This window comes from Ipomoea triloba, chromosome 9 (assembly GCF_003576645.1).
Source record: "Ipomoea triloba cultivar NCNSP0323 chromosome 9, ASM357664v1".
Lineage (NCBI taxonomy): Eukaryota > Viridiplantae > Streptophyta > Magnoliopsida > Solanales > Convolvulaceae > Ipomoea > Ipomoea triloba.
Window position 1 is genome coordinate 16,908,712 of NC_044924.1, and position 6,159 is coordinate 16,914,870.

Consider the following 6,159-nt stretch of genomic DNA (forward strand, 5'->3'; position numbering starts at 1 on the left):
AAATACTGTCCAAAACTGCAAGGTTGGAAAGTAGCTGGAGTGTATGCAATTCCAGACCCACAGTGTAGTGTTCACCCAACCAAGAAACTAGCTTCCCATTCAGTGAAAACCGCATTGTTAATGTGTGGAAATCCCACCAAATAGGTCCCAATGTACTCAGCTATTTAACTCCCAAGACGACATCAAAACCTGCCAATCAAGAAAGCACATAAAAATATGCTATAAAGCAATCGGAGTTGTGGTGAACCAGAACTTGCTTGCAGATTCCAGAGCTCGGGAGGTGCTCCCCATTTGCCACTACTACTCACATGCCTGGACGAGGGCTGGTTGCAAGATCCAATGACTTGACTATGGTAGCATTGATAAAATTGTGGGTGCTGCCAGTATCAATTAGTGCATGCAATGGTTGACCTGCAATCACTATCTTGAGTTTCATCATCTTGCCCGTAGAGACCCCTGTGATGGCACTCAAGGTGATTTCTGCCACATCTGGGGCTTCTCCCTCAGCATCCAATGGGTCATCCTCATCACACACATTCAAAAGAATATTTCTTATAGAACTGAAATTAACATTGTTATTATTTTAAGTCTATGAAATTAATTAAAATTAAATTCTTTTATATAGAATTGAAATCTGTTATATAAATTATATTTGTAATTCTATTTTTCATCATTATATTGCTATATATATAGATCTCTATCTTTTTTAAAGTCATTAAATAATAATATGGTAATTTAATGGTAATAGAATTTATAAGAAAGAAAAATACATATTCTATTAAAATAAAAAAAATTTCTAAATCAAAATAGATATGTCAAATTTAATTTATTTTAATAATATAAAATTGAAATATTCTATTCAATTTATTATTTTGTATTGTAGATATTTTTAATTTCATTTGTTTTATTTTTTGAATTTTAATTAAAAATTGTTCAAATTAAAATAATAATTTGATTCGAATATACACACACACATTTTACCTTTCAGTTAAAGTAATGTGTGTGCGTGTATGTATAAAATATTTATTGATAAAAAGAGAAAATAATAACTATAATACATATATACATATTGAATCATTGTTGCAAGTCAAAAGTTTACTAAAAATATTGTTGCATGTCAATTTGTTTACTTCATCTCACTTTTAAAAATAACTACGATATTATTACTACTATATATAAATTTCTCCCTACATAAATGATGTTGGTTTTAAAAGTATAAAAATGTGAAAGGTAAAATATATGATTATTATGATTTTAGCATTCTACTCATAACAAATATAAGTATTATTGCATTAATTAAAAGTTTTGTAGTACAAATGTTATAAACAAATTCTATAAAATACCATAAATTATAAAAATTTACAAATCTAAAATAATAGTTAATATTTAAATATTTTAAGCCCAAAACAAATTAATTTGTTAATAACATAACTGAAGAAAAACTAACATAAAAATGAACTAATTGAACTAACTTACATTTGCGGAGTTTGAAAAAAATATAATGTTACTGGGTAAATGTCTCACATTTAAATATAATGTTATTAAATTAATTCAAATTCACATATTTAAGAATGATGCATCATCTTGGGATCTATCAATTTAAAATGATGAAGAATAAGATATAATAGAATTAAAAGAAATAAACTTTCAAAAAATGAGTTAAAAACATATCAGATCTACAAATATTGAACCATAAAGTCTATTATGGGCCTATTATTTAAATGATAATCTAGAGAGGTTTTGATTGTGCTACATTTATGGGTTGGAAAATATTTAGAAACAAATCTAAATTGTTATAGACCTGACCCGACCCGTCTCATGAATAAGGATCCGTGAGACGGTCTCACACAAGTGTGACCCATAAAAAATATATCATTAAATTCTATTAGAATTGAAATCTTCTATTTAATTTAATATTTCATATAGAATTGAAATTAACATGTTATTATTTTAAGTCTATTAAATTAATTAAAATTAAATTCTTTTATATATAATTGAAATCTTTTATATAAATTATAATTACAGAAATTATATTATAGAATTTCCGTACATACATATTAATAAATATTACGGAGTATTTGTATATACACTATATTACACAATCATATAAGAAAATGCGTCTGATCAAGTTTAAAATCACATATACAAAATTTAAAATTTACATTTTTTAATTTCTAAGTATAATTTTCTTAGTTATTATTCATATTATTAGAATTATAATATATATGAAACACGGTTAGGAATAATTCAATCTAATTATGTTGATTTTTCTCTATAAATTTATCTAAATAAGTACATGATTAGAGATTATATTAATCATACAAAATTTTAATTTTAATTTTAATTTTAATTTTGTATGCTATGATAATAGATACTTGACCAAATATATGAAAATTCAACTATATTATTATATTGTACATTTTAATATATTTATATTTATATTTTTTTTATTTAAATTCATACTAACAAAAAATTTTCCGTGCACCGCACGGGTAAAACACTAGTAAAGATATAAATCAATAATGCAATATAATTGGAAATAAACAAATAAAAAAATAAAAAAATCGAAATGAGAAACTTACCTGAACGGAAATGGCGACCGGATGGACCTTGGACGAACGGAGATGGCGCCGGCGGCTGTACGCGAGAGGAGGCAATGGCTGTGGCGGTCAGCGCTCTTGGATCGCGAACGGCGATGGACGGCGCTCCTGCTTTGCGAAGGAGATGGCGGTCGGCGCTCCTGGGTCGCGAACGGCGATGGTCGGCGCTCCTGGTTCGCGAAGGAGATGGCGGTTGGCGGTGGCAGTCGGCGCCTCGCGAAGGAGATGGTGGCGGTCGGCGGTGTGGCAGTCGGCGGTATAGAGGAAATCGGCGGTAGCACGGACTGATTTGGAGGAATAAAGTGCGAAGGATTTGGGGAAATTGGGGGGGGGGNGAAGGGGGGGGGGAAATTGCGGGGTACCCGGGCCATATTTTTCTTATCATCCGCGGCACCCTCACGTGTGGGTGACGCGGAAAAATATATATTATTTTATTATTAAATTTTCCGTGGCACCTTCTTATAACGGGTGCCGCGAAAAATTGCCACGTGTTTTTATATTTTTGAATCCACTACATCTTTCATTTATAGGTGTAGTGGATTCTTATGTGTTTATTTACAATATTGTCATTCTTTTTTTTTCCCTTACTTTCCACTACACCTATATTGAGAAGGTATAGTGTAAAACCATCTTTATATTAGCAATTTTGTACTAGTATGTACATGTAAAAGCGCAAAAGGAGATCAGAATGGATACACTTTTAAAGTTTCCACCTTTTTCTGAGTATACTTTTACCAATCATGAATAACATTTTATAATGAGTTAATTTTAGAATATCTTGTCTTTTGTGGCAATTTCACATTTAGTCTTAGACTATTGTTTTTGTCACTTAACACTACAAATTATTATATTTTAGACGCTTTTGGTTCATATACTGACTTTTCTTGTGAAACTCCTTAAGCAAGTGTATTTTCATCACATTGCTTTTTAAAATATTTATTATTATTTTCTGATTTTGTAGCTAATGATTAGGCTGGTTTCAATTTCAAAAGGGTCAGAAACATGCCAACACATAGTTCCTTGTATTAGTTGATCGTCAAATACGACCCCGGAATTTGCAATGAATGAAATCTAGTGGTTATATGTATTTAATTATTTGTTTGAATTGAACAACAGAAGATGAAAAACCTACAAAATTGAGAAACATACATTTCAAGAAAATTAGTATTGATAATGATCACAGTACAATTCGTTAACAAAATAATTAAAAGAAAATTTACCAACATTCACCAATTTCTGCTTTATCATACTCACCAATGACACGCCAACAACTGCAGCGAGCGAGCAAGATGACCTGAGCGGTTGAAATAGGTGGTGGCTCTTATTTACAATGATTTGGCTGAATTATGATAATTTCTTACCATGCATAGCATTTCACTCAATGACTTTGACGCTATATAAACACTAACAATTCCCATTAATTACATGTATCATCCATACTGAAACGTACAATGGCCAAACTTTCCATCTGTTCAGCCTCCCTAGCTAATACGTACTATGGCTTATGTGAAACCAACCACAAGTCAGCAATCTATAGAGAATCTGTGTGCTAAAGCCATTGATACAAATTTCTACCTTCAAGTTCTGGCCACAAGTCCTTCTCAGTGAGTCACTGGATGATCTACTGAAAAACGCAGTTGGTGACGGGTGCGAAGATCAAGGATGGATCTGATCTGCTCACAAAGCCAAATAATCCTGAAGAAAGATATATGCCGATTTCTTTCTGTGAGGCTTCCTTCAAGAATGGTGCCACCCGCACTCTTTCCTCGGATAACCGAGGTCTCAAGCTTCATAGCAATGTTATAAAAGTTGTTTGTGCTGCTGCATCATCGATCATATCAAAGTGAAATAAATACTTGGAAGTGAAAATCAATATCTAAATTCTATACTAAAATTAAAGGCATATTTGGAGATAATTGTAGATGTGTAGCATTACCCCACCCATTTTCTGCTCAATGCTCCTCGTATTTTCTTAGCTATTTGGAAGAAAAATGCTAATTTAATAATGGCAGGAAATGGCTGGGGAAAGCTTAGCTTATACAAATACATTATAAATGGAACGGTTTAACTGGATATATATATAATATTGGAAAAGGTTCAAGAAAAAGAAAAAAGTAACATCCAGAATCTGGATTTTTTTCCTACAATTTCTAAACCTTCTTCAATTCGGTTCTAATAGCGAGCGAACAACATGGAGATGAGGAAGAAATTAAAAGAGATAAAATTAAAATTCTCTAACAATTAGAAACACTTCAATTCCTGTGGACAATGTGCAATCCACATCTACCACATGAACAATTGTAACTCATTAGCATGAGCTCATCACCTGCTGGAAAGTACTCAGATCAGAGATGCCAAAATGGAGCCTCCTATCCAGACGCTGTACTTCCTTTCAGGTGATTTTCATGCTGCTTGGAGCCAAGGCAGTGATTTCAATTCCTTGCTCATTCTATCGGCAATCCTAGTGAACATGCTATGGTAGTCTCGTGAATCCCGGAGGCTTCCATTCCGATCATGGAAGGCTGGAATAGGACCTCTGGGCAGCGAAAACGCTCGTTGCCGATATGATGGTGATCGCCTGGCCATCTGGGAGTTCCTAAAATGTAAATATCAAAATGTTTTGCATTATTATTATTATTATTATTATTTACAATAATATAAATATCTAAAGTTTAAATAAATCTAAAATTTTAACATAAACTAGTAATATTGAACTCCTATTTTTGCACATCACGGATATGAAATACTAGTCAAATAAATAAAATCTTAAATATAGTTATAACTATGGTATTATTGTTAAGAGTTAATTCCACCAAAGGTCCCTTGTCTTTGGCGACTATTGATTTTGTCATTTAACATCCCAGACTATTACTTTTTAGACACTTTTGGTCATTCTCATGACTTTTCTTATTTTTAGTAAGGCCATTTTTGTCTCTTCATATTCTTCTTTTGTTATTTTTTGAGTTTCAACCGTTTTATTTAATTGCTTTAGGACTTTATTAAAAACCGGTTGAAAATTATGATTACTAAAAATCATAGGTTACCTAAAGTTCTAAACCAATTAAACCGGTTGAAACTTGACAAATAATAAAAGGAAAATATAAAAAGACAAAAATGCCCTTACTAAATATAGGAAAAGTTATGAGAAGGACTCAAAGTGTCAAAAAAATAATAGTCTGGAATGTTAAATGACAAAAACGATAGTTTGAGACTAAATTTGGAATTGCCACCAAAGACAAATGACATTTGGTGGAATTAACTCTATTATTAATTACACCTTATTTCTCATTTTATATGTTCTGTTAACTATTTGGGGTCAATTCAACACTTATTCTTCTTCTTTTTTTATTTTTTTATTTTTTGTTTTTATACATATTTTCCTAAACAATTTCTTATAATTTTTAATTCTGATTATTTTTGTTTAATAGAATTCTTAATATAATTTAAAATATATAAATTTTATTTATGTATGACATATATATATATATATATATATATATATATATATATATATATATATATATATATATATATATATATATATATATATATATATATA